Source organism: Pan paniscus, chromosome 4 (genome assembly GCF_029289425.2).
Source record: "Pan paniscus chromosome 4, NHGRI_mPanPan1-v2.0_pri, whole genome shotgun sequence".
Taxonomy (NCBI): domain Eukaryota; kingdom Metazoa; phylum Chordata; class Mammalia; order Primates; family Hominidae; genus Pan; species Pan paniscus.
Genome location: NC_073253.2, coordinates 62,853,727 through 62,880,041, shown reverse-complemented (window position 1 = coordinate 62,880,041; position 26,315 = coordinate 62,853,727). Strand labels below are relative to the sequence as shown.

General features: G+C 35.1%; 1 non-coding gene across 1 annotated transcript; it reads right to left on the bottom strand.

Moving 5' to 3' along the window:
* Positions 1–1,258: 1,258 nt before the first annotated feature.
* On the bottom strand, positions 1,259–1,365 carry LOC112440033 (U6 spliceosomal RNA). The gene has a single exon (XR_003028237.1). It is a non-coding gene; the product is annotated as a U6 spliceosomal RNA (small nuclear RNA).
* Positions 1,366–26,315: the final 24,950 nt, after the last annotated feature.

Below are 26,315 nucleotides of genomic sequence, written 5' to 3'. Positions count from 1 at the left end.
TCTGCATCACATGCAATTCAGTCTATCGAATTTGTATGAACATAACCAAGGAGAATACAATACAGGAGCTGTAATTTAATGATCACACTAGACAGCAGCCTCCCACATAGCAAGAGGTTATCATAATTATTTACATTTGGGTGTAGAAAGAAGACAATGTGTCATCTTTTTGGTTACTGCTTACATTAAAAAAAGAAAACGCTCTTCTCGAACAGGTGCAGTAAGCAATATGAATTAATTAAAACTCACTAACTTTGATACTGGAAGCAGAAATTTATATCCAATAAATAATTTCTCTAATTTAAGACAAGAGGTTCTCTTGGGAAGACAAAATCTTCAAAAGATTTAGAGAAAGGAAATCATGACTTTTGACGTATCACTGCAGCCACATATCCAACAGCTGGCTGATACAGTTTTGAGAATACACTGGAGAACTGCAGATTCTGAGGGGTCTACACCTTGCCTCCAGTTTCTTCCACTCAGAATTTTCACGGCTTATACTTGTATGTACACTGCTTGCTGCATATAGATAGGTGTTTACAGAACACGTATTATTAGAACCAGGGAGAGTAAACAGAATATCTGTCTGAATTAACTTTCCTGTCCAGCCACTTTGGGATAATCAGATTTTTATCTGAATAGAAATGAGATTTAGGTATAGAAGATGGTCATAGATAGAGGTGTTTTCCCCAATCTTGTAATGAAATCACCTTCCACTATTTTTACAACATTTTCTAAAATATTGAATTGAGCAAGAGATTAAGAAAAATCTTGCTTTGGTGTGTGTTCTCTGCCATGAATATGGTTTTAAGGATAAAAATGTACTCCATGCTCATGAATACATCCTCACCAGTTTATAAGGGGGAGTGAGGTCATGAAATTCAGCAAGCACATCTGAGCAAACCATGTAATCAGGATGATGGAGGCTTTCTAGCTTTATTTAGGAGAAAAGAGGACTCCAAAAGGCCAAGACCAGGACCAGTTAGGCAAAACGTGAAGCAGATTGGAGTATTAAAATGTACTAAAAATAGAATATTTCCAAAGAATGTATATGGAGTTGCTTTTAGAAGTAAGAGAATTATGCAACTAGGAGGAAGTAGGAGGTTACTGGGAATATTTTATGTAAAAAAGAGCTTAGAGATCAATTTACCTATTTCACATCTCTTCTGAGATCCTGCTCTGAAAACCCTATTTAGTAGCCAGACTTATTATTATTATTATTATTTATTTTACTTTAAGTTCTGGGATACATGTGCAGAAAAATATGGAACGCTTCACAAATTTGTGTGTCATCCTTGTGCAGAGGCCATGCTTATCTTCTCTATATCATTCCAGTTTTAGTATATGTGCTGCTGAAGCAAGTACCAGACTTATTTTTATTTTGTATTCTCTGAATACCAGGTATATGATTAGATTTAGCAAACAAGTTACTTATCATGTTATATGATGCTTCCCAAACAACATTGTAAAGCTGCATTTCTTTGGAAGTCAACTATTGTACTCAAATTCATATGAGCTACATGAGACAAATAAAAAATACATCCACAAATTTAAACATATTTATTGAGTGATTACAATATGCCAGATACCATTCTAGGTGCTGAGTATACCTCGGAGAACAACTGCAAATAGCCCTGAACTTTTTCTACTGGGGAAGGAGATAGATGGTAAATATGGAACACATGTACTGTGTCAGAATATCATAAGTTTATGGAGGAAAGTAAAACAGGAAGGGAGCCTACAGAGCGCCAAGCCTGGTCAATGGGGCGGGGATGTGAAATGTTATCTAGAAAATTCTAAGATAGGTGCTCTGAGAAGGTGGCATTTAGGCCAAAACTTGAAGCTCAGATGAGCCCACTGTCAATGAAACTTAAAGTTAAATTTAAATTGATTATTTTTACCTTTATCAATGTAGATTCACTCTTCATTCCATCTTGTCTTATGTTTTATCCAAGAAAGACACAAATCTAAGATCTTGAGGAATTTAACTTTCTTAAATCTTTACGCTTCTCTATGAAAGCACTTACCCCATAAGAAAAAATGTAATCTTTGTCCTGTGCTGTAATGCAATGCAGTGTGCGGCAGAAAGCATAAAAGTGAGAACTAAAAAACCTGGGTTCTAGTTGCTTGATTTATACATTAATTAATAACCTCAGTTTGTTCATTTGGGGAATGAGGGCATTGGACTATTTCAATATTTCCAAAAGGAGCGTAACATTCCATGGAGCAGTTGTGCTGGAGACACTTGAAAATCAAGAGTGGACAATTAAATTTGGAAGCATCATATGTCAGATGGTCCCTAACTGAGGAGTACAAAGGCATTTCAGCAGGTTAAAGAAACTGAGGAGGTAGTGAATAAAAGGAAGCCATTTAACAATTAACTTTGTTTAACTCAAAATTTCCTAAACATATTAGAACAAACTTGGGAAACACTGAAATAGATCATCAATGCTAATGTTTTTACAGTTAAGAAATTCTATGAGTGTTCTTTTTCATTGTTAGTTCCATTCTACTGTATCCTTAAAGATGACCTAATTATGCAGAGACTGACAACGACATAAAAATCTCAGACACTTAAACAATAAAACTTATTCCTTACTTATGCAACATGTCCATTGAGGATTGGCTGCAGTCTTCGTTCCACAGTTTTCTCACTGCATTTTCCAGTAAGCAGAACAACCACAGTCTAAGCATTATCCATCAGTCTGGCATAAAAAAGGAGAGGCTACTGTGACCTAATTTGAAGTGCATTTGGAAGTATATGCTTAATTTGTGCTTGAAAAATTACAGATATTGGTGAAAGCACTAATGACTCCATGTTTACCTCCTGAAATAACCTCATGGCTACATTAAATCTAATAAATGCTAGATTTTATAAGTTTTATGTTGTCAACTGCTGGATTTTGTGGTCTTCCAATAAGGCTTTATTCTGGTAGGCAATAGGTTACTCGTGGATAAGCTTTATCTTTTTGAGACTTAATTTCAAGTGCTTTTTGGATAGGACTAAAGTATCCTTTTTTCCTAATGCTCATTTAGCCCTGTTTCTGAGGCATGACCCTCCTTTCACGGCCTCTATTGAATGGTTTGATGAGTCAAGAAGGTTTCTTTATTCTGGCTAGTGGAAATTTCAACAATTCTTGACCCTGTGTAAACTCCGAATATTATTCAGTACCCGCTGTCCAGCAATTGTCGTTTCTTCAGAAGTTGTTGCCTAGCCTCCTGGGGATTCACTTTATGCATGCAGAGGTTGATATTAAGCCAAAGATTCAAAGGACTGCTATGCATATTTTTGGAATTCTTACCCTGTATAGCGCCTGCAAATTCTACCTACCTCTTCACTCAGGGAGGCCAGCAGGATCTATTTGGATTTCCCATCCCTGCATTGCAGTGTAGAAATTTTCTCTAGGCAGAAAGCCTGGGCAGCAATAAGTCTCATTTCTTTGGTTCTTTTCTGTCAAGGATCCCAGTGCTGTACTGTCTGCTGCTCAAAGTATGAAAATAGTTATTTCCTACATTTTGTCCAGTTTTCTAGTTGTTTATGGCAGGAGAATAATTTCAAACCCTGTTATTCCCTCATGGCTGGAAACTCAAGTTTCCTAAATCTAAATTTAGCCCTTGTTTTATAAGTACTTGGTTTTCCAGCATGGCAAAGCATCATGTCTTGAATGTCAACAAAATGGATTTCTTGTTTTTCCCTGGGATAACAGAAAGCTATAAACATGAGAAACTCCAAATACTATACTTCCAATTTCCTGAAAGGTAACTCCTGGAGCCAGTGGAAAAAGTATATGCTGACCTAAGTAATTGTCAAGATATGTAAGCAAAGAGAACATTTCTAAGGCAAACAACTTATTTTTTTTTTCCTGAAGCATCAATACATAGTAAAAATATTCGTTTCTATAAATATTTGTCTTGAAGTCAAATAGAAACTAAAATATATTATTAAGAAACTAGTACAAACCTAATCTAGAAAAATAGCAATAATTTTATTATACATGATATTTCTTGGTAAGCCAATGATTTGAGTTCTTACATTGGAATATCGAGTATCTCCTGGTACTAAACATTAAATAATAACCTTAGAAATTGTATGACAGGGCCAAAATAGAAACTGTAGTTTGTAGTGTTGCACTATCCTAGTGTCTAGAGCATATTAGGTTACCCAATTAGATATTACTTGAATACTGGATGAATGAAAGAAAGATGACAAGAAAAGGTGAGGTGTTATGATGTAGTAAAAATTATTTCTTAGAAGGAAGGCGTTTCTCTTTACTTCCTTGAAGTACTGAGTTCTGAGAAAGTGTCTAAGGCCATTGGTTTTAGCATCAGACAGATGGATGGATATAATTCTCACAAGAATTCTGGAGACTGCAATAATAATAATAATAAATAATGATGCAATAATGATATAGTAATAATAAATAATGAATAATCATGATGGCAAATAATGATAATGAATTATTCTTGTGTGCTTTCTATGCGCCAAATGCTGTTCTATGCACTTTTAATGTTTACCTCATTGATCCTTTATCAGACTATGAAATGAATACTACTGCCACATTTCATAGTTATGGAGATTAAGGAATAGGGATAATGAGTAACTTGAGCATGGTGACGGAGCAAATAGTGGCAGATAAAGGTTGTAAATCTACAATCTGGTCCTAGTGCCATCAGTTTTAACTACAGAGCTATACTGACTCTCCGTACACAGGGACCAAATATAGAGGAGCTCACCAATATGAAAAGTATAGAAAATCCTTCCAGAAGTTAAAATATAAAACTAATAATGAATTTTAAATTTTTAAAAAATTTTAGTAGAGACAAGGTCTCAATATGTTGCCCAGGCTGGCTTCCAACTCCTGAGCTCAAGCAATGCTCCTGTAATCCCAAAGTTCTGGGATTACAGGTATGAGCCACCCTGCCTGGCTATAGTTCCTTAGTGTCAGTTCAAGTGTTCCATTCAATATTGGAAGTCCAGTGGCAGTCTGCTTCCATTCTGTTTCTTTCTCTGTACATGTTGTGATGAATGATAAATTGTTTTCCTTTTATTTTATTTATTCCTGTGATTTAGCTTATGGAGAAGAATAAAAGGGTTAAAGCTCCCAGGTCCAAAACAGAATTTACCAGAAATGAAGATATGTGTAATAATTTCCAAATTGTATTTACAGATACCATTTTATTCTATCGATTGGAACTGTACTCAGCAAAGGGGATCATACAAAGGAGATAAGAGAAAATAAGAAATTGAAACAAAGCATTAATGGAAGTTTCCTAACAGCAAAAAATGAGAAGGCTGTGCCATCCCAGGGGAAGTGGGGGTGGATCTGATGCCTGAAACAATGAGAGCTGTGATGGAATCAATGGCAGCGGATCCCGTAATTACTAAATTAGACTGTTCCATTTCTGGATAATGCATGCTGCATTTTGATCTTGATTTGAAATCCAATTAGTTCAGGATCATCATTCCTTTTAGTTCTAGCTTCTCTCTGGTGACTTTGAGACTAGAGCAATAGTGTAGTATTTTTGTGTTTGTTCTTTCATGTCTTTGAAGATACGGTTTTTTAAATCTATGGCAACAGGTGTCCTCTGCTCCCACTCTTACATATTTTACTGATTACTCTCTTGGTTTATTCTCGCATGCTCTCAAGTCATAGCAACCAGTGAAATGCTACATTGATACACATTTGGCTTTTTCAATAAATAATGACAACCAACCATGAAACACTTGTCTTTGAAATCACCGCTACCTTTTAATGTTTTTAAAAAATGTTTTATTTACTAGATAGTTTGCCTTTGTGGATTGGTGTTATTCTTAATTCTCTTGCTTTCCTTTACTGAAATTAAAGGGGCAAGTCTTATATTATGAAAGGAACCCCTAAATGAAAAGAACATATGTCAGGTCTGTCACGTATGAAAGATGAAGACTTCTTACAACACAGCGTTTGTTTTGTCATTTTCTGGTGAGGGTGAGAAGGGAACTTCAGGCAGCCCATTGAAATAGCTTCAGTTCGCTCACATGACTATATTAGCAAGTAGTTGATTAAAGATAGTCTGAAATAGTTTCAGCAAAAGACCTTAGGATGTATACATTAGAAATATATACACCTGTGGTTCATGATTATGAAATTATTTGAAGGTAGTTTTGCTTTTTCTTGTCGAATACATGAGGAGAAACCTCTGGAATTGTGGTATAATATAAATTATAAAAATATAATTTTCATACTGAAGCATGAATATTTATAGTCTACAATAATTTTATACCACAAGAAAGAAAACAGGCACTGTTTTCCTCCATGGGCTTGCTGAAGAAAATGTGAAACATTGATTGAGAGCTACTTGTTAATTCGCACTAGGGAACCATGTAGATTACTTAATTTTGAAAATTACAATGTAAACAAAACCAATGCCATAAAGGAGTTCAAGGGCCCTACATCAAAATAATATTTTGTTCATTTACTTTGACAAGTGTGGTTCATATACTCAAGTGTTACTTATGAGTATATTGCATTTGAATTAACAGTGCATTTCATCAAAATAATAAAATCTTAGTGACATAATAACTTATAAAGAGAGTTCATCACATTTTTCTGATGCAGATATTTTAAATAATCTATATACATTTATGAGTGCATTAACGTTACAACATTTCTCAGTCTCTGTCTCTTCTCTCTCTTCCTCTCACTTTTTCTCACACACACAGAGAACTAAAAGTAAATTTAACAATTTTACTGCCTTTTCTGAGACTCAGAGATTACTAAAACTGATTGTGTGGTTGATAATTCATATATTGCTGTATTAGTCTGATTTTATACTTCTATAAAGATACTATCTGAGACTGGGTAATTTATAAACAAAGAGTTTGATTGACTCACAGTTCCACATGGCTGGGGAGGCCTCAGGAAGCCTAGACTCATGCTGCAAAATGACAGGAAAGCAGGCAGCTTCTTACATGGCAGCAGGAGATAGAGAAGTGCTTCGACTGGGGGAGCTTCCAAACACTTTTAAAACCATCAGCTCTCCTGAGAAGTCCCTCACTATCACAAGAACGGCATGGGAGAAACCACACCCATGATCCAATCACCTCCCACCAGGTCCCTCCCTTGACACCTGGGGATTACAATTCGGATTACAATTCAGATTACAATTCAAGATGAGATTTGGGTGGGAAAACAGCCAAACCATATCAACTGCTATATTGTTAGTCTGCATTCTTCCTGTTCAAAAGCAGTTTCTATGTTTATGGTTGCATAGCAAATATAATATTGTGACTGATTTTTAAACAAATTAAATCTGTTAAAATTATGAGCCTAGTAAATTACATAGTCTAATATTATGGATGAACCAAGAAATGGGGAGATGGGAATATTATTAGGTTGGTGCAAAAATAATTGAGGTTTGCCATTAAAAGTAGTGGCAAAAACCGCAACTACTTTTGCACCAACCTAATAGCCTATTGATATTGAGGAAGGCAGAGACGTAAGGGTTCATCATTTTTAAAATTCTATCTTTTTAAAGCTTACATTTCATAAAATTGATTAATTTTGCTGCTAGATCAGAGTTCAATTTTTTATATTAATTTTGTATATATTCAGAGAAAGAGCACAGAAGTGTTATTTTTAAAACTATTATTGTGTAAACTTTATCCTAGTTATCAAAATGCTAGAATGGACAATAAAAATTAGATGGAAAATGAAAGCAATTATGAATTATGTTAAATATATCTGTGTCTAAACAGAGAAAAATGCCAATTTATGCATATCTATGTTGTGACATATCATGGCGGTTATTCTAAAAAGAGATTTCTAAAATAAATTATATCAGTATTACTTCAGTTCTCTTTTGCGAATAGATTTAGTTTGTAATTATAAACGACATAAAGGATACCAAGATGCTTTTCTTCTGTTTTCTTCAAGTAATTTCACAATTTCAAGTCTTACATTTAAGTCTTTTAATACATTATGAGTTGATTTTTATATATGGTTTGAGAAATGAGTTCAATTTCATTCTTCTGTATGTAAATATCAAGTTTTCTTGTCACCATTTATTGAAGACACTATCCTTCCCCCATTGTGCTTTCTTGGCACCTTTGTTGAAGATCAATTTATAGTAAATGTGAAGACTTATTTTTGGACTTTCTGTTCAGTTCTATTGCTCTATATGTGTGTATTTATGCTAGCACCATACTGTTTTGATTAGTGTAGCTTTGTAGCACATTTTGAAATCAGGTGGTGTGATGCCTCCAGCTTTCTTTTTGATCAAGATTGCATTGCTTATTTAGGGTCTTTTCTGTATGAAGTTTAGGATTATTTTTTCTATTATTGTGAAAAGTGCCACTAAAATTATAATAGGAATTGCATTGATTCAGTAGATTGCTTTGGGTACTGTAGACATTTTAGCAATATTTATTCTTCTAATATATGCATATAAAATATCTTTTCATTAATTTTATCTTCTTTAATTTCTTTTATCAATGTTTTATAGTTTGCAGTGTATAGGTCATTCACTTTCTTGGTTAGATTTATTCTTAGGTATTTTAGTGTTATTGTAAATAGAATTATTTTCTTAATTTATTTTTTGGATAGTTCATTGTTATTGTATTAAAATGCAACCAATTTTTGTATGTTAATTTTGATCTTGCAACCTTACTGAATTTGATTAGTTCTCACAGTTTTTTTGGTAGAGTCTTCAGGGTTTTCTATATATAAGATCATGTCATCTGCAGAGATAATTTTATTTCTTCTTTTTTGGCTTGGAGGCCTTCTTTTTTTTTTTTTTTCTTGTCTAATTGTTCTGAATAGAACTTTCAGAACTATGTTGAATAGAATTGGTAAGAAATGGCTTCCTTGTCTTGTTTCTGATCTTAGAAGAAAAGTTTTCAGCTTTTCATTGTTGACTCTGCTAATAACTGTGGGTTTGTCATAAGTGACCTTTATGATTTTGAGATATATTTCATTTATACCAAATTTTTGAGAATTATTATCATGAAAAGAGTTTTGTCAGGGGAATCCAGCCAGGAACTCAGGCATCGGGTGGTTACTTTTTAAAGCTCTCAGTGAACAAATACTCTTGCCACCCACCAATCTCTGGCAGCCACTGACCATGTGAAATGGTTTTTATAACCTTTACCCTTCAAGATCCCCCTGAATTTACCAGCATCATCTTGACTTGGTAGTTGGTTAAAATAGGATGATAGAAGGCAGGGCCAAGATGGCCAACTAGAAGGAGTGGTGATCAGAGGCCCCCACTGCAAAGACCCAAAACAGTGTGTGAATCTGGCACTGGCAACTGAGGTATCCAGGTTCTGTCATTAGGACTGACTAGGCAGGTGGTATGACCAACAGAGAGGTAAGAAGAGCAGTGTGGTGTGGCGGCCCACCTGAGGGCCACAAGGGGCAAGGGAGCCCCCACCTCCACCCAAGGGAATCAGCAAGTGAGAGCGTTACTCAACCTGGGAAATCATGTTTTTTCCATGGAACTGCGTAACCCATGGATTGGAAAATCCCACTTGGGAACCCACACTGCCCGGGCCTTGGACCCCAACCATGGAGCTATGCAGATTCTCAAAACCCTCTTGGCTAGAATTGGCCAAAGCCTGCCTAGTTCCCTGTGGGAGGGGATGGGGGGTTGGGGGGGCGGGGGGGGTGGAGGTTGGGGGTGCTGCCGTCACCACTGCTGCGGCTGCCTGTTTTGTAAGCCACAGGTCTGAGCTCCTTGAGGGAGGTGTGGCAGCCAACACTGTGGCTGCAGGGCCTCCCTGTAGGAACTCCAACTCCAGCTAGGGGCTCGGGGACAGAACTCTGGTCTCCCTGGGCCTGAGCCCATAGGGGGAGGGGTGGCCATAGTCTCCAGAAATCAGCAAACTTAGTCTTTCCTGCTGCTAGCTCTGAGGAATCCAGGCAGCCCAGACGAATGGGTTTTCCCTGAGTGCATTGCATTCACTCCACCAAGGGACAGCCAAAGTGCCTCATTAAATGGGTCAAGCTTCCTGTGTCACCCAGCTAGGTGAGATCCCCCAACAGGGGTTATCAGACATCCTAAACAGGAGCATTCCTATTGGCATCAGGTTGGTGCCCCTTGAGGTCAGAGATCCCAGATGAAGGAGCAGACATCCATGTTTGTTGTTCTCCAGCCTCCTCGAGTGACATCTCCAGGTACGGAGTGAACCAGATGAACAGGGCCAGAAGTGAACCCCCAGCAAACCGCAGCAGCCGTACATAAGAGGGACCTGACAATTGAAAGAAAAACAAACAAACTGAAAGCAACAACAACAGCATCAACAAAAAAGGCTCCCCTAAAAACCTCATCCAAGGGTCAGTAGGCTCAAAGATCAAAACTAAGCAAACTCATGAAAATAGGAAAGAATCTACAAAAAAATGCTGAAAACCCAAAAGGTCAGAGTGCCTCTTCCCTTCAAAATGATCACAACACATCTCCAGCAAGCGTGCAGAACTGGACAGAGGATAACATGGATGAACTGACAGAAGTAGATTTCAGAAGGTGGGTAATGACAAACTTAGCTGAGGTAAAAAAAAGCATGTTCTAACCCAATGCAAAGAAGCTAAGAACGTTGATAAAAGGTTACTGGAGCTGCTAACTAGAATAACCAGTTTAGAGAGGAACATAAATGACCTTATGGAGCTGAAAATGCAGTACAAGAACTCTCTGAAGCATACACAAATATCAACAGTCAAATCAGTCAAGAGAAACAAACAGTATAAGAGCTGGAAGACTATCTTGGTGAAATACGGCAGGCAGACAAGATTAGAGAAAAAACAATGAAAAGGAATGAGCAAAACCTCGAAGAAATATAGGACTATATAGAAAGACCAAACCTACGACTGATTGGAGTACCTGAAAGAGGTGAAGAGAATAGACCTAAGTTGGAAAAACAAACTTCAGGATATTATCCAGAAGAATTTCCCCAACCTAGCAACACAGGCCAACTTGAAATTCAGGAAATACAGAGAACCCCACTAATATATTTCACAATAAGTTCAACCCCAAGACACATAATCAACAGATTCTCCAAGGTTGAAACAAAGGAAAAAATGTTAAGGGCAATCAGAGAGAAAGGCCAGGTCACCTACAAAAAGAAGCCCATCAGACTAACAGTGGATCTCTCAGCAGAAACCCTAAAAGCCAGAAGAGAGTGGGGGCCAATATTCAACACTCTTAAGGAAAAGAATTTTCAACCCAGAATATCATATCCCGCCAAACTAAGCTTCATAAACGCAGGCAAAATAAAATCCTTTTCAGACAAGCAAATGCTGAGGGAATTTGTCACAACCAGTCCTGCCTTGTAAGAGCTCCTGAAGGAAGCACTAAATATGGAAGGAAAGAACCATTGTAAGCCACTGCAAAACATATGAAAATATAAAGATCAATGATACAATGAAGAAATGACATCAACGAGTGTACAAAATAACCAGCTGGCATCATAATAACAGGATCAAATTCACACATAACAATATTAACCTTAAATGTAAATGGGCTAACTGCCCCCAATGAAAAGACACACACTGACAAATTGGATAGTCAAGACCCATTGGTGTGCTGTATTCAGGAAACCCATCTCACATGGAAAGACACACATAGGCTCAAAACAAAGGGATGGAGGAAAATTTACCAAGCAAATGGAAAGGAGAAAAAAGCAGGGGTTGCAATCCTAGTCTCTGACAAAACAGACTTTAAACCAATAAAGATAAGAAAAAAACAAAGAAAGACATTGCATAATGGTAAAGGGATCAATTCAACAAGAATAGCTAAGTATTCTAAATATATATGCACTCAATACAGGAGCACCCAGATTCATGAAACAAGTTCTTAGAGACCGACAAAGGGACTTAGACTCCCACACAATAGTAGTGGGAGACTTTAACACCCCACTGTCAAGATTAGACAGATCAATGAGACAGAAAATTAACAAGGATATTCATAACTTGAACTCAGCTCTGGATCAAGTGGACCTAGTAGATATCTCCCTAACTCTCCACACCAAAACAACAGATTATACATTCTTCTCAGTGCCATGTGGCACTTACTTTAAAACTGATCACATAATTGGAAGTAAAACACTCCTCAGCAAATGCATAAGAATGGAAATCATAACAGTCTTTCAGACCACAGTGCAATCAAATTAGAACTCAGGATTAAGAAACTCACTCAAAACCACACAACTAGGTGGAACCTGAACAACCTGCTCCTGAATGACTCCTGAGTATATAATGAAATTAAGGCAGTAATCTAGAAGTTCTTTGAAACCAATGAGAGCAAAGATACAATGTACCAGAGTTTCTGGGATGCAGCTAAAGCAGTGTTAGGAGGGAAATTTATAGCACTAACTGCCCACATCAGAAAGCTAGAAAGATTCAAATCAGCACCCTACCATCACAATTAAAAGAACTAGAGAAGTGAGAGCAAACAAATCCAAAAGCTAGCAGAAGACAAGAAATCACTAAGATCAGAGTGGAACTAAAGGAGATAGAGGCACGAAAAAGCCTTCAAAAAATCAATGAGTCCAGGAGTTGTTTTTTAAAAAAAATTAATAAAATAGACCACTAGCTAGACTAATAAAGAATAAAAGAAAGAAGAATCAAATAGATACAATAAAATGATAAAGGGGATATCACCATTGACCCCACAGAAATTCAAACAACCATCAGAGAACACTATAAACACCTCTACATAAATAAACTAGAAAATCTAGAAGAAATGGATAAATTCATGGACGTATACACCCTTCCAAGACCAAACCAGGAAGTAGTCAAATCCCTGAATAGACCAATAACAAGTTCTGAAATTGAGACAGTAATAAATATCCCACAAACCAAAAATGCCCAAGACCAGACAGATTCACAGCCAAATTCTACCAGAGCTACAAACAGGAACTGGTACCATCCCTTCAGAAACCTTTCCAATTCCCTCCCTAATTCATTTCATGAGGCCAGCATCATCCTGATACCAAATCCTGGAAGAGACACAACAAAAAAAGAAAACTTCAGGCCAATATCCCTGATGAACATCAATGGGAAAATCTTTAATAAAACACTGGAAAAATGAATCCAGCAGCATATCAAAAAGCTTATCCACCATGATCAAGTTGGCTTCATCCCTGGGATGCAAGGCTTGTTCAATATACACAAATCAATAAATGTAATCCATCACATATAGAGAACCAATTACAAAAACCACATGATGATCTCAATAGAGACAGAAAAGGCCTTCAGTAAAATTCAACCTCCCTTCATGATAAAAATTCAATAAACTTGGTATTGATGGAACTTATCTCAAAATAATAAGAGCTATTTATGGCAAACCCACAGCCAATATCATACTGAATGGGCAAAAGCTGGAAGCATTCCCTTTGAAAACCAGCACAAGACAAGGATGCTGTCTCTTACCACTCCTATTCAACTTAGTATTGAAAGTTCTGGCTAGGGTAATCAGGCAAGAGAAAGAAATAAAGACTTCAAATAGGAAGAGAGGAAGTCATATTGTCTCTATTTGCAGATGACATGATCCTGTATTTAGAAAACCTCATCGTCTCAGCTCCAAAACTCACTAAGCTGATAAGCAACTTCTGCAAAGTCTCAGGATACAAAATCAATGGCAAAAATCACAAACATTCCTGTACACCAACAATAGACAAGCAGAGGGCCAAATCACGAATGAACCCCATTCACAAACAGAGCAAAATACCTAGGAATACAGCTAACAAGGGATGTGAAGGACCTCTTCAAAGAGAACTACAAACCACTGCTCAAGGAAATAATAGAGGACACAGACAAATGGAAAAACATTCCATCCTCTTTGATAGAAAGAATCAATATCATGAAAATGGCCATACTGCCCAAAGCAATTAATAGATTCAATGCTATTCCCATCAAACTACAATGTCATTCTTCATAGAATTAGAAAAAACTAGTTTAAATTTCATATGGAACCAAAAAAGAACCCACATAGCCAAGACAATTCTAAGGAAAAAAAAAAAAAACTGGAGGTATCATGCTACCTGACTTCAAACTATACTACACGTCTACAGTAAACAAAACAGCATGGTACTGGTACCAAAACAGATATACAGAACAATAGAACAGAATAGAGACCTCAGAATTAAGTTCACACATCTACAACCATCTGATTTTCTACAAACCTGACAAAAACAAGCAACAAGGAAAAGATTTTCTATTTAATAAATGGTGCTAGGAAAACCAGCTAGCCATATGCAGAAAACTGCAAATGGACACCTTCCTTACGCCTTATACAAAAATTAACTCAAGATCGATTAAAGACTTAAATATAAAACCCCAAACCTTAAAAACCCTAGAAAAAAATCCTAGGCAATACCATTTAGGACATAGGCATGGGCAAAGATTTTTTGATTAAATCAGCAAAAGCAATTGCAACAAAAGCTAAAATTGACAAATGGGATCTAATTAAACTAAAAAGCTTCTGCGCAACAAAAGAAACTATCATCAGACCAAACATGTGACCTATAGAATGGGAGAAAATTTTTGCAGTCTACCCATCTGACAAAGGTCTAATGTCTAGAATGTACAAGGAACTTAAGAAAATTTACAAGAAAAAAAAACCATCAAAAAGTGGGCAAATAATATGAACAAACACTTCTCAAAACAAGAGGTTCATGTGGCCAAGAAACATATGAAAAAAAAGCTCAACATCACTTATCACTAGGGAAATGCAAATCAAAACCACAATGAGATACCATCTCACGCCAGTCAGAATGGTGATTATTAAAAAGTCAAGAAACAACAGGTACTAGTGAGGCTGTGGAGAAATAGGAAAGATTTTACATTGTTGATGAGAATGTAAATTAGTTCAACCATTGTGGAAGACACTGTGGTGATTCCTCAATGATCTAGAACCAGAAATACCATTTGAACCAAAAATCCCATTACTGAGTATATACCCAAAGGAATATAAATAATTCTATTATAAAGCTACATGCACACACAAGTTTATTTCAGCACTATTCACAATAGCAAATACATGGAACCAACCCAAATGCCCATCAACGATAGACTGGATAAAGAAAATGTGGTGCATATACACCAAGAAATACTATGCAGTCACAAAAAGGAATGAGATCATGTCCTTTGCAGGGACATGGATGAAGCTGGAAACCATCATCTTCAGCAAACTAACACAAACACCACATGTTCTCATTCATAAGTGGGAGTGGAATAATGAGAACACATGGACACAGGGAGGGGAGCAACACACCAGCTCCTGTTGTTGGATGGCGGGGAGCTGAGGGGAGAGACAGCATCAGGACAAATAGCTAATGCATGCCGGACTTAAAACTTAGGTGACAGGTTGATAGGTGCAGCAAACCACTATGGCACACATGTACCTATGTAACAAACCCACATGTTCTGCACATGTATCCCAGCACTTAAAGTAAAAAAAAAAAAGAATTTTGTCACATGCTTTTTCTTCATCTGTTGAGATGATCATATTGTTTTTACCCTTCATTTTTGTTAATATTGTGTATAACATTTATTGATTTATGTATGTTGAATTATTCTTGCATCCCAGGGGAAAATTCCATTTGATCATGATGTATGATCCTTTTAATGTGCTGTTGAATTCAGTTTATTAGTATCTTGTTGTAGATTTTCGCATGTGTGTTAATTAGGGATATTAGACTCAAATTTTTTTCTTATATTGTCCTTATCTAAGTTTGATATCATGTAAAATTAGTTTGTAAAACGAGTTCGGAAGTGTTTCCTCATTTTCAATCTTCTGGAAGAGTTTGAGAAGGATTGGAATTAATTCTTCTTTGAATATGTGTAGAATTTGCCAAAGATGCCACAAGATTAAGGGGTTTCTTCGATGGGAGGTTTTTGATTAATGATTAAATCTTTGAACAGGCCATTATTGGTCTGTTCAGATTACCTATTTCTAATGATTAAGCCTTGATAGTTTGTATGTTTGCAGGAATTTGTCAAATTTTTGTATGTTTTCCAATTTGTTGGCATATAATTGCTTTTGCAGTCTTGTAATTCTTTGTATTTGTGTGATATTGTGTTCTTCTTTTATTTCTTATTTTATTTCTTTGAGTCTTCTCTCAACTCTTAGTTTCATTTATCTTTTCCAATCTTTTTCTAGTTTCCATTTCATTTTACTTCTGGGATGATCTTTATTATTTTCTTCTATCTGCTAACATTGGGCTTAGTTTGTTCTCATTTTTCAAGTTCTTTGAGTTGTAAAATCAGGCTGTTTACTAGAGAGCTGTCTTTTTTTAATTCACGTGTATATCTCTATAAATTTTCATCTTAGAAATAATTCTGCTGTATCCCATAAGTTTTCATATGTAGTTTCTATTTTTATTTGCCTCAAGGCATTTGTTAGCTTCACTTGATTTCTTTGACTCATTTGTGGTTGTGTGTTGGTAAATTTCCATATATTTGCTAATTTTCTCATTTTTGTCCTTTTACTGATTTCTGGCTTTATCCTGAGAAAATATACTTTATGTGATGTTTTATGATCTAACATATGATATATATTGGAAAATACACCATGAGTGCTAGAGAAGAATGTGTATTCTGCTGTGATTGGAAAGAATGGCTTGTATATGTCTGTTGCTTCCATTTGGCCTACAGTTTTGTTCAAGTGCACTGTTTACTTACTGATTTTCTATCTGTGTGATCTATTTCTTGTTGAAAGTAGGGTATTAAAGCCCCCATACAATTTTCTTTTGCTGACCATTTCTTTCTTCATTTCTCTTAATATTTGATTTTTACATTCAGGTGTTTTCCAATAATGGCTGCATATTTATTTAAATATGTGATATCTTCTTGATGAATTTACCCTTTTATTATTATATAATGACCTTTTTTTGTCTCTTGTGGCAGTTTCTGACTTAAAGTTTATTTTGTCTGATATAAATATAGCCACCCCTGCTCTCCTTTGGTTATCATTTGCACAGAATATTTCTTTACATACATTTGTTTTTAGCTATATGTATCTTTAAAGCTAAAGTGAATTTCTTGTAAGCAGCATATACCTGGATCTGTTTTTTTTATTCCTGTTTATTCAGTCACTTTATGTCTTTTGATTTACATTTACAACAATTATTAATAGGTAAATATTTAGGTTGCTATTATATTAATTGTTTTCAAACTGTTTTGTTGTATCTCTGTTTCTCTCTTACTGTCGTACTTTGTGAAATGATATTTTGTTATTTTACACTTTAATTTCTTTTGCTTTATCTCTTGTATCTCTAACAGAGCTTTTTCTTTGTTGATACTAGAGGCTTACATAAAACATCTTATAACTGCTTATTTTAAACTGATAACAATCTAACTTCAATTTTATACAAAACTGTAAACTTTAATTTCTCCTTCTCCTACATTTTATGTTATTGATGCTACAATTCACATTTTTTACATTGTACATCCATTAACAAATTATTTTAGGTATTTTTTATTTTAAAATATTTGATTGACAAATAAATACTTTATATATTTAAGGTGTGCAATGTGATAATTTGATATATGTATACATTGTGTACAGATTATCCCATTAAATTAATAAACACATTCGTTATACCATTTGTGTTATTAGTTTGCAGAATTGGAGGGTGGGAGTGGGGTTAGTTGAGGTTTCTGGGAAGCAAAGAATCTTAATGGGATCCTGGCCATCTCAAGATTAACAGTTACGACAGTGTGCTTGGTTAGCCAGGGTGGCCCTAGCTAAGGTCTGTTGGCAGGAAGGAACACCAAGAGTTTCAAGGTGTCCTCCACAAGAAAGCCGATGACTCAAGTTCAACACAGAGCCACATGCATTCATGGGTGACTGTGAATTTTGGCATGAGATATGCTTTGCATTTGTTGTGCTGTATGCACTAGAGAACAATGAATGTTGTGAAGAAAATTACAACTTTTGAATTCATCGCAACACATCTACAACTGTGGGCACCAGGTTGAGGTCAGTGAGTACATCACTGCAGTTGTGAGACTGCAGGCAAATCAACCCTTCAGTGGAACAATTTTTTTTTTAAAAAGAGGATTTGGTTCCTGTAGGGCAGAGGTGGAGATAATTGGTGAAGATATTAAGTTATTTGCACAATGTCTAGCACTTATTATGTGCTCTATAAATATTTGGTAAAAATAAGTATTGGTTATTATTGAGTATTATAGAGAGGCAGTATATTAGGATGAAATGTACACATTATTCAGGACCAAAAGGCTTTGGTACAAATTCAAGCTCTAAGTGAATTTAGGCAAAACTTTACAGATGCCTAGTATTTTGTAGTTCACAAAACATTTTAAAAAACAGCATGACAGCATGTCATTTAATTGCCCTCACCACCTCGACTTTCTCACCTGTGACACTGGAGAGACAGTAGCACCTGCCCTACCTCCTTTATGCACTCATGATTATGAAATATGATGACTTTGAAAGTACCATGTAAATGACAATAAGTTGTACACATGTTATTTATTATCCCTGTCATTTTCAGGAGGTGGTACTGAGCTAGGATCCATGGGGCCAAATATATAGGCATGAGTGAAGGTTTAGCGGCTTTGCTTCAAACGATTTAAGTGGAAGTTCTGAAGACTCCAATATGCAAACAAGATATATGAAATTAAATGATAAAGAAGAAATGGTGATGTTTTTCAAATAGCTTTAGGTGATTGTATCTAAGTGAATTAATTTGTATTTATTAAGCACTAAAATGAATCTATTAAGCACTTATGATAAATCTGACACAAGACAATAAGCTTTATGGAAGCAGAGGCTGGGTCTGTCTTTGCTACCATTTTATCCCAGCATCTAGCTTTGATTAAACCAACAACATTGTGTTTGGTATGTTGGGGGTACATCAAAGTGCGAGACATGGTCCCTATAGTATCTCTCTTCCTTCCTCAAACATTTATTGAGAAGGTATTATACAACAGGCACTCTGTTAGACTCAGGCAAACTAGAAACAGACCATTCCATTGACAAGCAAACAGTCCAGAGAGAGATTTACATGTAGAAAGATGAGACGAATATGATACAATGTGACAAGTAATATAACAAAGCATGAACAAGTGCTGTGGGAGACTCATGGATAGAGCACTCTACCTTGTCTAAATCTGAGTAGTTACTTCTATGAAAAATATCTGTAGAGCCACACAAGTTTGTGAGTACTCAGGTGATAGATATTACAAGAATGTAGAGATTAAAAGCCTATTTCCATTAAATATCTAAGAATGTACTATATAGTATCAGGAGATAATAGGAAAAATTATCTCATACCTGGTCTATGGAGCAATGAGAAAATAAATATAAAATATTTATTTAGAGGCATTTTTAGTTATGCACCTGATCCCAAATATGGTGCTCAATTGAATCCAAAATTTGACAGTGCTTGGAACAAAACTCTGATCACACTAACAGCTTTGAGCATTCACTCAGTATTAATGCATTTGCAGTTTTAAATCTTAGGTAATGTGTTAATCCATTGTGTTTCTATAAAGGAATTCTGGAGGCTGGGAAATTTATGAAGAAAATAGTTTTATTTTGGCTCATGGCTCTGCAGACTGTATAGGAAGTATGATGCCAGAATCTGTTTCTGGCAAGGCCTCAGGAAGCTTACAAGCATGGCAGAAGGAGAACGGGGGCCAGCATGTCATATGGCAAGAGAGAGAGTAAGAGAAAGAGGAGGAAGTTCTAGGCTCTTTTAAACAACCAGGTCTCATGTGAACTCATAGAGTGAGAACTCATTAATTGCCATGAGAATGGCATCAAGACATTCATGAGGGATCCACTCCCATAATCCTAACACTTCTCACCAGGGCCCACCTTCAACATTTGGGATTACATTTCAACATGAGATTTGGAGGGAACAAACATGCAAACAGTATCATGTAATGTTATTCCATGCCAAGAAATGGAAGAACAAGATCTTCATGCTCCTTAAACAACAAATTCAACTTTCTGTCCTATTGGTAACTAAGGAGGCCTTCAAGCAGTTTAGGAGATTTTGGCTTCTCTTCTAAAAGGTGAGAGAACTTTAGCTACTGACTCACAGCCTTCTTGTCCATCTTTATTACTATCTCCATTCTTCTTGACTTCAGTATCTCCTCTTCCTTGAAGTCCTCCTCTCTAATTTCCTGGTCTTCTTTTCCCTTTGAGCTGCCCACTCTTGCTCATACCTTAATTTATATAGTACCATCAAAATGTCAACACAACACAAATCTAGAGTTTGGACATTCCACTCTGAACCTCGGCATCACTCTTCCTTATTGCTACAGTTCAATGGTTCATCTGCCCATTTAATCCATCCACAAGTCCAACTGGTGCTATGTCAAAAATATATCTTGCACCCATTCATTATCTTTCTCTCCTTGTATTACCTTTGGCTAAACAACCATCAGTCATTTAGATTCTGTTAAACTTATAACTATAGCTTAACAAACCAATAACAATTCTAATGAAAATACTAGCACAGTTAAGCAGACATGCTAAATTTCCTATTAAAGAAAGATTAGAGTAAATGTAAGATTTATTTACCTTAAAAAGGAGAGTGCAGCTTAAAAGGAAATGTAAATAAAGCTTAATGCACCTTATTTACAGAGTTAAAGGCAATACATCTGCCTTATACTGACATCATTACCCTGTCTATCATCACATATGAGCTAATTTATGTTATAGAAACATATTTAGAGCAAATAAGACTTATCCATAAACTTCCCAAAAGCCAATCTTCTATAAAACTGAGTTTTAATTTTCTCAAGAAATTTTAAAATCTTTTGAATTCTTAATTAATATGAACGAATTCATATACCGTGAAAAAAGTCAGAAAATCTGGGATTTAGTATTTGTAGTGCCACGAGAGAATCATGTGACTTTTAGTTAGTCACTCTAGCTAGTTAGTAACTTCTTTTTTTAAAAAAGCAAATAATTATACCTGACTTGCCTTCATCACAGGATTGTTATGATGATTAAATGAATTATAATGAGTATAGAGAGGAACATATAATGAGAATAATGAGTCTAAAACTACTTTGAGCACTAAAAAACACTATGTAGATGTAAAATATTTAGATTATTATGAGGAAAACTTATTACTGGCAATTGCTAAATCTTACCTTTGTATATCAAAGAGATAATGGCAAAAAGTGCACAGCCTCCAGGGTACTTACCTATGAAACTCTGCCATTAAACAGAGCCACTACCCAAACTCCCAAGAGACGGAGACCCAACCTCCTCATAAGAATGTAAGCTGATCACAGGAGGACAAAAGGAAAAATCTTACAATTAAACAAACGTAAGCAGATTGTGAATCAGCCTGGAAAGCGAAGCATATTCCCGCTGCCATTAACAGTGACACACGGCATAGGGGTTCCCATGACCAATGAGAAAGACATATTTGGGGATAATTGTCCACAGTCATTTCCTCCTTTGCAAGAAATTGAGACAGCATTATAGGGAATCAAAATGCAAACCACTCCTTTAGACCAGAGTCCAAATGTAAGTATACTTATACCTATACCAATACCTAAACCTATATCATTTATATCTATATTTTTAATTGTTAAAGGGCAAAGCAGAAGGTAAGGCTGAGCTGCAATATGTAAAGGAAGGATTTGGAAACTTTGCTAAGATTTGTTTCAGTGAATGGGCAGTTCAAAACTGAATCTAGAGCCACAGAGAAAATTCCATAGATTGTATAAATCTCAGAGCCAAGCACTGAAAAAAAGTGACTGGATGTGATAGATGTAAAAATGGACTCAATTACTCAGGGATTTGATGGCCTTAAAATAAAAATTAGAGGGATGGATGAAAGAATACAGTCATTGGAGGAATCCACTTTGGTATTTAAACAGGGCTTGAAAACCTCAGAGCAGCAGATTGCTGTTATAATTAGAGATAATGTTTCACTTCGTTTTAAAAATGAATCATTGGTAAGACAGTGGGGAAAAAAAAACAGTCACGGATGCTTTGTCCTCTCATCAGTGCTGGCATTAGAATTCTAAAGAAAAGGATAGGAATATTTTAACATGTCTTTTTGGCTTCATTCATTTATTTTTCAATCATTCATGCAATATACAAATAATTAATGAGTACCTTCTAGGTGTTAAGGCATAATGGTAGGTGTGCAGCTACAATATAGCACAAATGAAAGCTAAAATCTGACAACTGTGGTTCATAAACAAATATGTAGATGGTCCATGTAAATAGAATACCTTCATAGACCTATTTTACCAATATATTTATTTTAATATAATAGATTTTATTAAAATAATGAATGTATATACTTAAAAATATTTAATAGTATAAGCAAACAATGCTCAATCTGCATGTATTTACATCTTTATTTTGTCTGGTTTTTCTATTCGATAAATTCCTAAAATGGAAAGTCTGGGTCAAAATTATATGCGTTTCACATTTAAACTGATAGTGCAAAATTTGCATTATGTGTGCATGTTCACATTCCCTAATCACTCTCAGAGCACTCTTGACAACACTGGTATTATAAAAGTATGCAATCTTGTTGAATGGATAAGTGCCAAACCATACCATATTTAGTGAGTGTTTCTTTAAATATGGAAAAGAATATACTTTTTTTACATGTTTATTGACCTTTTATATTTATTACTCTGGGAGTTGCCCCATTCCTTGGATTGTTTTGTCTTGTCGATTTGAAATGAATCTCAACTCATCTAGATCTGGAAGGGCAGCAAGCAAGGGATATCTGGCCCACCATCTTGTAATATGTTCATATGCTTTGATCATATGCTTTTAACTTTTGACATATAGCATTTCTATAGTCAAACCATCTTTACATTCCTGGGATGAACTCAACTTGATCACATTTTACTATTTTTCCCTGTCCAATATGAAATTTAGGATTTTAGCATCCATATTGATGAATACTATATGTAATATGATAGTTTTTTAAAACTATATATTCATTCATACTATTAAAAATTATGCCAGAGATATGATTTAAAACTAAGTAGCTGAAAAAACATTACATAAATTTTTGTGTCAACATGGATAGGCTTCAAATATATATTGTTTAACAAAACAAAAGCCAAGTTGCAAAAAAAGTATGAATAGTGAAATCTTTGTATTTTTTTAAGTACGTTATGTAGATATGGGAGTTGTTAGTCATTATTAACCTCTAAGGAATAGGTTTTAAGCCTTGGGTTTGGGCAAGAATTGTGTGTGTGTGTGTGTGTGTGTGTGTGCACATGTGCATGTTTTACTATTAAATATTTTATATTTATTCTTATAAATATTTATAAATATTCTTGTACTCTCTTTGTTACATTTGACATTAGCCTTGGAAGACTAAGAAATTTTCTCTTCTATATATGACCTAAAATTGTTAAAATAACCTACATGTTCTTTATAGTTTGAAAGAATTGATAAACTGATTTGTGAAACTGTCTGAGGCAAATGTTTTTGCTGATGCGAGTGACTTGTGATTTTCTTCATTTCTTCTATAGCAATGGGTTTGTTAATTTGTTGTTACTTTCTCATTTATATTTTAATAGAAAATCATTCATTTTAAAGAGTAAGATTTATATTTTTCAGTATATTTTTATTTTACTCTGTGCAAAATAATTTTCTTACTTTTAATTTGTTTTTGTGCCTGCACTTACAATTGTATCTCATTTTTAATTTGCTACTTTTCCAATGATACTTCTAACTTCATATATGATGATTTCTCATCATTTACTAAAATTAAGTGGTTATTAACTTTTCTATTACATCAGATTTCCCTGCAAACAAGTAACTGTTGGATTGCTTTCTTTTCACATTTATTGAATTTGCTTTTAACTCTGTCAGTTCTTCTCATATATTTTATCTTTTCTTGCTATCGAATACTTAAATTTTATTTTTATTTCTTCTTGCAAGGAATTTTAAGACTATAGATTTTCTCTAAAAATAGTGTTGGCCAAACCCCATGGGTTCTAATTTGTGTGTGTGTTTTTTCCTATTATTATTTTGTAAGTACTCTGCATTTGTTTTGCTTTGTTGACCAAAGTGTTGACAAAGATGGTTTTTAGTTTTGTTCTATTACTAGGTTCTTCCAAATCTCTTCCTTTTAGGTATTCTTTGTGCCTTTTCTGGTATAAGCAACTAGTAAGCACAATTTTTTTTTTTTTTTACAAAGTACAATTTTAAACCTAATTTTGTGAACCTAAAATGTACATTCCTGTATACTAAAGCAATAAAAGTAGTATGTACATATCTTTTTAAAATTTTATGGTCTATTTATTTGCCAGTGGCTTTATTTTAAAGACAATGGCTAAGTGAACTTACATATATAATACATATAAAATATAATATATTTCATATACTAACATTCTTTAAAATATTGCAAGCTCTCTGAAATTGTGGGCTAGTTTAATTGCAGATTTTTTTTAGTGATGAGTAATTATATACTTTTCTATTAATGACATCTTAGTTTCAATGAAACATGGTATTATCAGAAACAGACATATTCTGAGATATAATTTTATATTAAAATTTAGTTCACTGCTTCAGTAAAAATCATGTATTATTCATGATCTGTTTGCACCTAACATTGGGACTGTTTTACAATATGCAATTATATCTTGAGGGTGTAATTTAATCAAACTATTTCTGAATTCTTGAATTAACTTAAAAAATAGTATGTCATTCTAGAAAGAATACTGTACCAAGAGTCAGGATACACATCATTCTCTCCACTTTATTACTCTCACATCTTCTCTCAGCCCTTGCTGTATCCTGCCCTCAGCTCTCACCAGTGCTAACTCCATTCATCCTCTGCTGTCCTCACAGGCTCTTCTCTCACCTGAAACTCTGTGGGCAGCCTCTTCCCAGGGTTATCACACCACTCAAGTTACCTTGCCTCTTTTTAACCCTATTATGTTCAAATTATCAAAACACACTTTGGGAAACTCCCATGGGTGCCTTATCTCGATCCAGATACTGGGCTAATCAGAGTTGGAAGGATCATCTGATCTGATCCATACTAAAAATAAAGAAATTGAAATTAGATAAGTTAATGACCTTATCTCTGTCTCTCACCTTGAGCACCTTGAAGTAATCTATCATCAACTATCTCAATTTTTTTACTTCTGTACTTCACAGCCATTCTTTTGTTCTATCCAGTCTTCTCATCCCCTCTTCTTATCTCAGAAAAAGGAATGTACTTCCTCTCTGAAGCTCGTCCATCTATTTCTACATCAAAAGGTTAATGTTAATTTTCCTCATGCCATTTCTTTTTCCACTCTTTTTATCTTAGGCCTCTTTTAACTCATAGAAGTTTTTATTTCTCCCTCTTATTTTTGGCCAGCATATTTATATCTTTGTTACTATACTTAAAATCCAATGGCTTTTATAAAAGCATGAAAAATGTTCAACTTCCCACATAATTGTATAAGTGTAAGTTAAAATGACACAAATTTATGTATATCAGACAATCAAAAATTTAAAACTTGTCAATACATAAATTAGCCAAGAGTTTGGATCAATAGGTAGCCTCTTAATGGGAATGGAAATCAGTACAACCTCTATGAATATAAATTTGGCAATATCTATCCAAGTTTAAAATGCAATTTCAAATCTAGAAAATACTCATACAATTGGACAAAGATTTCATTGTCACTATTTTTAATGATAAAAAAGTCACCAAAAGGTAAATGTACAGAAATAAAGCTTTAATTAAATATGTCGTTGTGCATACATATAAGAAACTATGGTGAAGCTGCTCAGAAAAATTAAGTGATGAAATTGTACACACTCTGAAACATTTTTTGTTATTTTAATATCAAGATACAGAAATATATACACACATACGTCACTTATATATGCACAGATGTCTGAAAACTACATAAAAATTATTGCTGCCTCTTAGTATTATGGTTTAAAGTTTTTGTCGTGTTACTTTCATATTTAAAAAACAGCGGCCAGGCGCAGTGGCTCATGCCTGTAATTCCAGCACTTTGGGAGGCCAAGGCAGGCAGATCATGAGATCAGGAGATCCAAACCATCCTGGCCAATGTGGTGAAACTCTGTCTCTACTAAAAATACAAAAATTAGTCGGGCGTGGTGGTGTGCACCTGTAGTCCCAGCTACTTGGGAGGCTGAGGCAGGAGAATTGCTTGATCCCGGGAGGCGGAGGTTGCAGTGAGCCGAAATCAGGCCACTGCACTCCAGTCTGGGTGACAGAGTGAGATTCTGTCTCACAAAAAAAAAAAAAAAAAAAAGCTTATTTTTATAGCCAATAGGGTGTAGTTTGGACTAACAGTAAAATCTCATCATTAAGTTCAGGCTGTTGTTTTTATTCTTGATACTGT